The following is a 10,953-nucleotide window of genomic DNA, read 5'->3' on the forward strand; positions in this document are numbered from 1 at the left end:
CTCAAGCGGTAGCGCGCTCGCCTGGCATGCGTGCGGCCCGGGTTCGATCCTCAGCACCACATACCAACAAAGATGTTGTGTCCGCCGAGAACTAAAAAATAAATATTAAAAACTCTCTCTCTCTCTCTCTCTCTCCCCTCTCTCACTCTCTCTTTAAAAAAAAAAGGGGGGTCTATGGAAAGAGAGTGAGCCACTGGAATTCTTTATTCTTATATAGGGGACACACAAGGGGAGCTTCCATAGAACGTTCCATCCCAAAAAGGGCAAAGGGGTAGGACAACAAAGGAATGGGTGAGTGTAACTCAACTTCGAGGGCGACCAATGCACCATAGCCATGCCTTGCTATCCAGCTGGGACAACGCCCAAGTCACTAGGAAATGTAACTGTTCAGAGCCCCCAGCGTCTCGACTTAAAGGGGTTCATCCAGGGAGCTCCCGACATATATATATATATATGGGGGTGGTGGGGTACTGGGGATTGAACCCGGGGTGTTTACCACTAAGCTACATCTCTAGCCCTTCTTCTTCTTCTTCTTTTTTTTTTTTTTAACTTTTTAAAAATTTGAGACAGGGTCTTGCTAAATTATTGAGGGTCTAAGTTACTGAGGCAACTTGTAATCCTCCTACCTCAGCCTGCAGAGTTGCTTGGATTATAGGCGCACTCCACCACCTCTGGCAATAAGATGTATATTTTTTAATTAAGAAGGCAAAAGAGGGGCTGGGGCTGTAGCTCAGCGGCAGAGCCCTTGCCTAGCACATGTGAGACCCTGGGTTTGATCCTCAGCACCACATAAAAATAAATAAATAAAGGTATTGTGTTCATCTACTACTAAATCTACTAAATATATATATATATATATATATATATATATATATATATATATATATATTTTTTTTTTTTTTAAAGAAGGCAATGGGGGCTGGGATTGTGGCTCAGTGGCAAAGCACTTGCCTCGATCAAATAAGGGTTCGATCCTCAGCACCACATTAAAAAAAAAAATAGATGAACAAAATAAAGATATTGTGTCCATGTTTAAAAAAAGAAAGAAAAAAGAAGTGGCAAAAAGAAGGCCTGTGGAATTACTTAACTTTTTTTTTTAAGAACATATAAACTTAATGTACAGGACTAGAAATAAGACTTGATAATGATCATAAGTTTTCAAAACCTATGAATATTTAGTTTATATTTTTTGCACCAGGAATTGAACCCAGAGGCCCTTAACCACTGAGCCACATCCCCACCTTCTTTTTATATTTTACTTGGAGAAAGAATTTCAATGAGTTGCTTAGGGCCTCGCTAAGTTGCTGGGGCTAGCTTTGAACTTGAAATCCCTCCAGAGTCACTGGGATTACAGGCGATTGCTACCATGCCCGACTTAGTTGCAAATAAGTAACTCCTTCTATATATACAAGAAGAAGAAACTACAAATCCTGTTCTTTAGGAAGACATAAAAGGCAAGTAATACCTTAAGATCAACCATTATAACATTTCTTCCCTTCTCTCAGGTGATCTTGAGGGAAGGGGAGAAATATAAAATTTGACACTTAGTACCCTCAGATCACTGTGAATAAATAAGTTAATTAAATGTTAGGTATAAGGGCTAGGGTTGTGGCTCAGAGGCAGAGTGCTCGCCTGGTATGTGTGAGGCACTGGGTTCCATCCTCAGTACCACATAAAATAAAATAAAGTTACTGTGTCTACCTATAACTAAAAAATAAATATTAAAAAAAAATTGTTGGGCATAAGACAGACTCCAAACTAACTTTACTATGAACAATGTTGGTATAAAATCTGAGTGAGTAAATGTCAACCTCATTGTTGGTTATGTCCCATGCTTCCTTTTCTTTTTTTTTTTTTTTTTTTTTTTTTTTTTTTTTAAAGAGAAACATTTTTTTTTTTTTTTTTTTGAGAGAGAGAGGGGGACAGAGAGAGAGAGAGAGAATTTTAACATTTATTTATTTTTTCTCAGTTCTCGGCGGACACAACATCTTTGTTGGTATGTGGTGCTGCTGAGGATCGAACCCGGGCCGCACGCATGCTAGGCGAGCGCGCTACCGCTTGAGCCACATCCCCAGCCCCCCATGCTTCCTTTTCTATTCCACTGGGATCTGCTTCCTTTGTGTCCAAGGTCACCTTCTGCGGGACTTTAAGGTAGTCAATGGCTTAATATCACCAGGGCCTTGCTCATGGAAAAAATTTTGGAAAAAGCAAAACAAAACAAAAAACTTCTTTCTTCTTCACCAAAGATCAAAGATATCTTTTTTGCCACTTGCTTTTTAAATCAGTTATAAACGTCTGCAGGTAAAGGAAAGTTACTGGGCAAGAGCAAGCAGTCTCTGCTGGCACCGCGTGATGATGGGTTACTAAAGATGCTGCATATTGAACCCTTTTCTCATCTGGTATCATCCAAAGAATAAGCCAAAAGGATCAGGATCACAAAGAGCTCATAATCCAGGTGCAACTTTAAAAAAATACTTTGGGGTGTAGCTTCGCTTCTTTAATCATGTCCCCAAATGAGCCATTACTGAGTCAAGAATCCCTTTCCAAGGCTGGGGATGTGGCTCAAGTGGTAGCGCTCTTGCCTAGCCTCTGTGAGGCACTAGGTTCGATTCTCAGCACCACATAAATGTGAAATGAAGATACTGTGTCCACCTAAAACTAAATAAATAAATAAATTTTTTTAAAAAAGAATTCTTTTCCACTAAGTAGAAGTTTCTAATGAACAGATGCTTCACAAACTTGTTCAAGGTAGTACAAAGATACTTCTGAAGAGTGAACCAAAAAAGATGGGAAACAGATGGGGAACTTAAGAAAGTGAACAAAGAAAACTCATTTCCTTAAAGGCTCTTTGTGGGTTTTTTAATTTTTGGGGGGGTGAGTACTGGAGATTGAACTCAGGGGCATTCAAACACTGAGCCTCATCCCCAGCCCTATTTTGTAGTTTTATTTAGAAACAGGATCTCACTGAGTTGCTTAGTGCCTCTTCATTGCTGAGGCTGGCTTTGAACTCACAATCCTCCTGCCTCAGCCTCCCGAGTTGCTGGGATTTCAGGCGAGTGCCACCGTGCCTGTTTGACTTTTCCTTTTTGGAACTGGCGATTGAAACCAGGGGTTCTCATATTTGAGATAAGCACTTTGCCACTGAGGTATACCCCAGCCCAATTCTTTGTTTCTGTTTTTAATTTTTTATTAATATTTTTAGCTGTAGATGGATGCAATACCTTTAATTCATTTATTTATTTATTTTTATGTGGTGCTGAGGATCAAACAAGGGCCTCTACCACTGAGCTACAGCCCCAGCCCAGGCTCTTTGCTTATAACTATTGAGAAATTAAGATATTTTCAGTCTTTTGCTTTCCTTTTCCACATTGTCTCTAATGTTCTGGAGTTTCCTAGAGTTCTGGACCCGGGACCTCAAACTTCCCCTAAAATTACTGTCCTATGATCTCTCTCAACATTTTCTTTTTTTTTTTTTTTTTTTTAAAGAGAGAGTGAGAGAGGAGAGAGAGAGAGAGAATTTTTTTTAATATTTATTTTTCAGTTCTCGGTGGACACAACATCTTTGTTTGTATGTGGTGCTGAGGATCGAACCCGGGCCGCACGCATGCCAGGCAAGCGCGCTACCACTTGAGCCACATCCCCAGCCCTCTCTCAACATTTTCAAGCTCAACATTTTCAACTAAGTCCAGGTCTAATTTGAGTTTGGCTTGAACAATTTTTTGCTCTTCTAATTCTGCCTGCTTAGTACTTAATTTTGTCTTATACTTCTCTTGTAACTTTTCAATTTCTTTCTGGAGAAGCTGGAATTCTTCTTCATTATAATGATGCACCTACTGACATTTATCTTTAGGAAGCAAGATATTTGGGGGAATACACACAATCAAACTGTGAAAACAACTGTTCCGTTTTACCAAAAAGGTTATGAAAATGTCCTTTGATGAAGCAAAGAAATTTCTCTGTGCATTTACAAATCTGGCTGGACTGGACTCATCTCACAGCCTGGGATTCCCTCCAGTTTCTTCAGAATAACCTGTTCAAGAGCCTGCATCACTTCAAACAGGCAGTCTTGAAATGCAACGTAGATCCTAAACATGCAACTTTATGGTGTGAAGCCAAAGAACTAGGCCCCATAGTCCCTGGATCCACTGACATCTTAGTTACTTTGCTGTCCTCAATTATGAAAACTTGTAGTGACCATGGTGGCGATAAAGTCGACCACATACAGGCTTCCCACCACCTCCTTTAGGGGACCACAAGCTGCCAAGTAGGGGCAACACTGCGGGTTCCTCAATATTCCAGCTTGAATGACTTAACTTTTTTTTACAACTTGGTGCACTCTGGCTCATCCTCAATGAATGAAAACTGAACTATTTTTTTTTTCCCCAAAAAAGCTTGGGAATCTTTTATGTATAAGTAGAATGTAATTAGATTTTATGGCTTCTGCATACAGAAAGAAAGAAAGGGAAGAAAAAAAAACAGATGAAGGATTAATTATTAAGCAGAGTGCAAAACTCCTAAATGCAAAAGGGCAGTGTGTTCTTAATATAGTGCCACCTACAGAGTGGACAAGATTATTTGTTTTTTATCGTTGAATTTTTTTACATGATGGTACCATTTTCTTAGTATCCAAGCCTTTGGGTGAACGTTGAGAGTGTAAAATTCAAGCTGGGGCTGGGACTCAGTGGTAGGATGCTCGCCTAGCATGCGTGGGGTGCTGGGTTTGATCCTCAGCACCACATAAATGAAAAATACATTGTGTCTACCTAAAACTAAAAAATAAGCATTAAAAAAAAAGAGTGTAAAATTCATCGATATAAGTGAGATTACATCCGATTACAGAAGGTGATGAATCTTCTGATAACAAAACCTGACTTAGGGTGGTAGCAGGAAAGACAAAGTGATTAAGATAACCAGTGGAGAAAAAATGAGGGTGATAATTCAGAAGGAAGTGGGGAAAGAGCTCTGTGCTGATAGAACTGGTGTGTGGCTCTGCTGATCCTGTCACATTCAGCAGTTCGCTGTCACCCAGCATGTCCTCAGGTTTATGAACTGTATTTTGAACCCATTCACGTAGAAAATATGTACGGCCTTTTTGTCATTTCCTATAGATTCAAAAAATGAATAGTGGGTCATGACCTTCCTGAGAACGAGACGAGGAGCTTCAAATGGATTTCAAATGAACCCGTTGGATTCTACGGGTTCCGCGAGGGAGAGTTTATGACAGCTGTAAATTTTCTGGGATTTCTTCTTGACTCATGGTTCCTGGTTATTTTCCTGAAATTTTTTTCCCCACCCTAAGTTTTTTATTTCAAAAACTAATAATAGGGGGTTGGGGGTGCAGCTCAGTGGTAGACCACATAAAGCCCAAGGACCTGGATTCTATCCCTACCACTGAAAACAAAATAAAACAAATGAACAAAACAAAACCCATTCAATCATCATGATCAAAAGTAATAATAAAAACAACAGGTGACACACACCTGTAATCCTAGGGACTTGGGAGGCCGAGGTAGGAGGATTATAAATTTGAGGCTAGTCTTAACAACTTTGAGAGACCCAAGTAAAAAGGGCTGGGGCTGTAGCTTAGTTGGGTTCAGTCCTAGTTAAACACACACACACACCAAAAAAAAAAAAAAAAAAAATCAATTAAAAAAAGAAAGAAAAGAAATGGATATAATGGGTTCCAATTAATTTTTCTCAAAGAGATTATTACATTTCTCTGGCTTTCAAAATGACCAAAAGGCCCATTTGTTTATTATAATATGAACGTATCCATATATACAGCCAATGCCACATACAGCTAGAACCAGCAATTTAATTTTATAACACTCTGTTAGAAAGTATCATTATGGCCATACCATATTTTTCTGACTTTATAACTCATGATTTGTAACTGATAATGATAATCAAAAAACAGATATTCATTGAAGGTGACTATGGCATAAGTTAGAAACATTGCAACAGCTACTTAAAAAACAAAATGGGGAAACTTTTAAAAATATATATATCTCTACATTGGTATTATAATTAGTTTGGACAATTTTTTATTAATATTCCCTTATTATTGCTTCTCTTTGGCTTAATGGCTTGTCAGCAAGTTTACCTGAGATGTAGCTATCCCTTCTCACTTTCTATTTAAACTAACTTGATAGAACTACAACTTAATTTTGTAAAAGACATTCTTTCTTTCTTTCTTTCTTTTTTTTTTTTTGGCACTGGGGATTGAACCCAGGGGTGCTTTATCACTGAGCCATATCCCCAGTCTTTATTGTTTTTTAATTTGATACAGGGTCTTGCTAAGTTGCTTAGGGCCTCACTAAGTTGCTGAGGCAGGCCTTGAATTTATGACCCTCCTGTCTCAGCTTTCCTGGTCACTGGGATTACAAGTGGATTCCCACATGGTGTGTGCCACCATGCCTGGCAAAAAATGCACGTCCTTACGAAGCCCTTCCTGTCACATGACTCAGGGAGAAACTGACAGAATGGGCTCAGATGGGATCTGAATAGAGATGAGCAAAATAGAGATAACCCAGAAATCCCTGCTGTTTTAGGAGATTTCAACTACTTTCCTCAAGGAATTCTAAAAGGAAAAGTCTCTGCTCCACTCAGTGTGCCCCATCCCCAAACAGCAGCAAAGAACTGAGAGTGGCATTTTGTTTATTTAAAATTTTTCTTGCAGCGCTAATAATTGAACCAAGGCAGGGCCTCATGAATGCAAGGCACGCACTCTGAGCTACACGTTCATTTTTGGTGCCAGGGATTGAACTCAGTGGCGCTTAACCACTGATTCACATCTCAGTCCTTTTTATTTATTTATTTTGAGACAGGGTTTCACTAAGTTGCTTAGGGCCTTGCTAAATTGTTAAGCCTGGCCTCAAATTTGCAATCTTCCTGCCTTAGTTGCTAGGATTACAGGTCTGGGCCTCCACACCTAGCCATAATCTGTTAAGAACTAGGATATTCCAAATATGCCATGTGGAAGATCTTCAGATTTATATATAAATTTCAGCATTTTCCCCAGGCAATTGCAGGATTGACAGGTAATATGCAGTCTTCTGGTAATAGGCATTCAATATATATTATTGAGTAAGTGAATGAAGGAGTGGATGTAGTAAACAAATGAAGAATGTCTTTAGCTATTAATTGTCTAAATTTAGCAGGATATTGCAAAAAAGTTTGTGGCAAAGAAGCATTTCATTAGCTCAGTCTTTGTCTTGATAATTGGTTTATGGGGTGATGGAAAGAGGAACAAAAGGTTATTTGAAGTAAATTTGTGGCTCTGATAGTCAGTAACTGTGGCCCAAACTCTACCATGTTGCCAGCACTTAGAAGTAAGTGTTCTGAGCACAAGTATTTCATGTAAGATTTTGCAAACTTCACACAAAATCATGAGCCAATCGTTTAAGTGAGAGGGGGTCCCTAATTACATTTCAGCAACTTCACAGTAACAAACAACATTGAAACATAGTTTTCGGCAGAGTTCAGGCAGATAAAGCAGTTTTTGTTAAAGAATCCAGCACTGCCAAGAAATCCAATATATTCTATGGCAAAATAATGATTAAAAATGTAATATTGCCATGACTTCAGACTCAACCAAAGCCAATGTGTACTAAGAAATGGGAAGATTCAGCCTCTGTTGTCACATTAGTTCCCTAAGCCAACTTTCAACATCATCCGCTCTGCCATTCCAGACATGAAATAGTCTACTTAACAGTTCTCAAAGTGTGTTTCAGGGAACCTTGGGGCAACCATGGGGAGAAAGGAGTCTCATGGAATTATTTTATTATTTTCATGATAAAAAGATATTACCTTTTTCACTCTCATTCTCTTATAAAGGTACTATGGAATTTTCCAAAGGCATGTTAAATCACAAGTCATGCTGTTAAGCCAAAATACAAATATACCACTCACCGCTGTTTCTTGTTTTGGAAAATAATGATTTTCATTAAAGGTCATGTTTAAATGTAGTGGGTTTATTATCATTTTATCATTGTTAAAATTCAATTTAAATTTCAAATAGGGTACATATAGAAATATATAACCCACATAAACAAAAGCTCTTTGGTGTCTTTCTATCACGTTAAGTGCAAAGGAGCCTTAGGACTGAAAGGTTTGAGAAGTACTCATCTTGAGAAGCAGCAAAATCTCAGAAGGCGGCTCTTTTCGGGAGCCATGATCAGGCAAGCAATGTTTAGGGAACAGGCTATGTGAACAGAGGGTAGGACTAGAGAGCAGACAGTGAGATTTTCTACTGATAAAGACAAAGTCTTCTTTCAAAAAATATTTAGGTTTTAGTTGTAGTTAGACACAATACCTTTATTTATTTATTTATTTGTTTTTATGTGGTGATGAGGATCAAACCCAGGGCCTCGAATGTGCTAGGTGAGCGCTCTACCACTGAGCCACAACCCCAGCCTCAAGATAAAGTCTTAAAAATATGAAAAGTCATTACAGACAGCAAATGACAAATAGCAGAGTACGTGATGGCTACTGGAATAAAGACTGGTTTTAAGATCACTGCCTGTTATACTTGAATGTTATCTTTTGAAATCAAGTTGAATAAGAGCATCAGTAAGAAAAATTAAGATTTAAGACTCTGTCTTAGTGATCATATTCTCAAAGCTTAGCACACAGAAAGAGTTCAATAAGGAGTTGTTATATAAAGGAATAAATACATAAATGAAGTTGAATAAGGTTAGTAGGAAAGTTGCTATATCAAGAAAGGTTCATAACAAGAGGCGTTGTTCTAGAATAAGTTCTGAAGACAGTTGAGATGAAGGTAGCTGAGGTGCAGTGCCCATCACTGTCTTCAAGAAACCTCCCTCCTGTTTTTGCTTCTTCTTGATCCTCCTTGATTTCCTTTTAAGGTCTGAGGAAAGGATGTTATTAAATAACAATTGTTTCATCTCAAGCTTAACACCCTAAACAAACATGACCTAAATAGAACTCTTGATTCTAATTCGGGTTCCCAATAGAAACATGCTTTTGGAATGGGGATGTGGCTCAAGCGGTAGCGCGCTCGCCTGGCATGCGTGCGGCCCGGGTTCGATCCTCAGCACCACATACAAAGATGTTGTGCCCACCGATAACTAAAAATAAATAAATAAAATTAAAAAAAAAAAAAAAAAGAAACATGCTTTGCCTGCAGACTTCAACTTAATATGGTTCTTGATTATTTTCCTCTCATGCTCTGCATTTAACCCTTTAGCATATCGTGTTTCCACTTCCAAGATTCCACATTGATTTTATCCCCTTCTATCCCTACTTTCTCACCCTAGTGCAAACCACTTTTGACTCTTGGTTGGATTAATCTTTCTTATTTGTTTATTTTGGTACTGAGGATTGCCCCAAAGGTGCTTAACCACTGAGCCACATCCCCATCCCTTTTAATCTTGAGATACAGTCTCACTGAGCTGCTTAGGCCCTCACTAAGTTGCTGAGGCTGGCCTTGAATTTGCAATAGTCCTTCCTCAGCTTCCTGAGCTACTGTGATTACAAGTGTGTGCCACTGCACCTAGCTGAATTAATCTTAATAAAACCTAGTTTGTCTTCCTGATTCTCTGGTTTGCCCCTTAAAAGCCAGAATAGTTTAGTTTTCTTTAAAATTCCAAGCAGGTCTAGATTAAATTCCCAACACCACAAAAAATTAAACTAAAAATAAATGGAGTGAAGGTTAGGGTTAAGAGTCCCAGGGTTCAAACCCAGCACCCCCCCCCCAAAAATAAGACTTGGAATTTTAAGTTGGGTGTGGTAGTGTGCACCTATAATTTCAGCTTTTGGGAAAATCATTTTAGTGCAGGAGTTTAAAAACAGCTTGTGATCTCAAGTTCAAGGTGAGCCTCAGCAATTTAATGAGGCCTTCAACAACTTAGCAACCGTGTCTCAAAATAAAGAAATAAAAAGTCCTGGAGCTATAGCCCAGTAGTAAAGTACCCCTGGATTCAATTCCCTCGTACCACAAATAAAATTATAAATAAATAAATAAAAACACCAAATTCTTTCCAAACCTTGTTCTAGCCTTGCATGCCCTGGAATGCTCTGCCCACAATTATAAGGCTGCTTATTCACCCCATTAGTTCTCAACTCAGTGTCATATTCTGCCTTCTCAAAGGCCTTTCTAGATCACCATAGCTAAAACAGCACCCTTCCCCAAAATGTCTACCATAACACTTGGTTTTCCTTGCTTAATAGCACTTACCTGAAGTTATTCCGCATACTTGCTCCATGAGAGCAGGACCTCATTTATCTTTTAAATAAATATTTTTTTAATTATTTTTTTTAAAGAGAGAGAGAATTTTAATATTTTTTAGTTCTTGGCAGACACAACATCTTTGTTGGTATGTGGTGCTGAGGATCGAACCCGGGCCGCACACATGCCAGGCGAGCGCGCTACTGCTTGAGCCACATCCCCAGTCCAATAATGGATTTTAATAAATATTAAATATTCAGTGAATTATACATTGCTGTTATACTCCAAAATTTTTTTCCTGGCAAATTGATCTCAAAGGAAAAATAAGGTATTTATCATGTATGCAAACATACATATATGCATGTTTGTGTATGTTATATATGTATGTATGGATTTTTTGGGGGGGAGGGGTGGTGGGTATTGAACCCAGGAACACTTCATTACCGAACTACTCCCAAGTCCTTTTTTTTCTTTTGAGAGTCTCACCAAGTTGCCCAGGCTGCCTTTGAACTTGCTATCCTCATGCTTCAGCTTTTGGATTACATCACCCTGGATGGCCAGAACATCTGAAATGCAACTCATGACTGGCATTATATATCAACTGGACAGTGCTTCTCTGTAATGACATCCTGTCCCTAGGCTTAATCCCCATCAAAAAGAAAAAAAAAATCAATTTTTTCATGAAAAACTTTTCCACAGATAAAAGTCCAGGCCTATATAGTGAATTCCACCAAGTATCTTTTCTTTTTTTGGTACTGGGGATT

At 38.6% G+C, this 10,953-nt stretch overlaps 1 pseudogene; it reads right to left on the reverse strand.

Annotated features, from left to right (window-relative positions):
* Nucleotides 1-1,839: 1,839 nt before the first annotated feature.
* LOC144366936 (protein MIS12 homolog) lies at nt 1,840-10,215 on the reverse strand (annotated as a pseudogene).
* Nucleotides 10,216-10,953: the final 738 nt, after the last annotated feature.

The sequence above is a fragment of the Ictidomys tridecemlineatus genome, chromosome 1 (assembly GCF_052094955.1).
Source record: "Ictidomys tridecemlineatus isolate mIctTri1 chromosome 1, mIctTri1.hap1, whole genome shotgun sequence".
Taxonomy (NCBI): Eukaryota; Metazoa; Chordata; class Mammalia; order Rodentia; family Sciuridae; genus Ictidomys; species Ictidomys tridecemlineatus.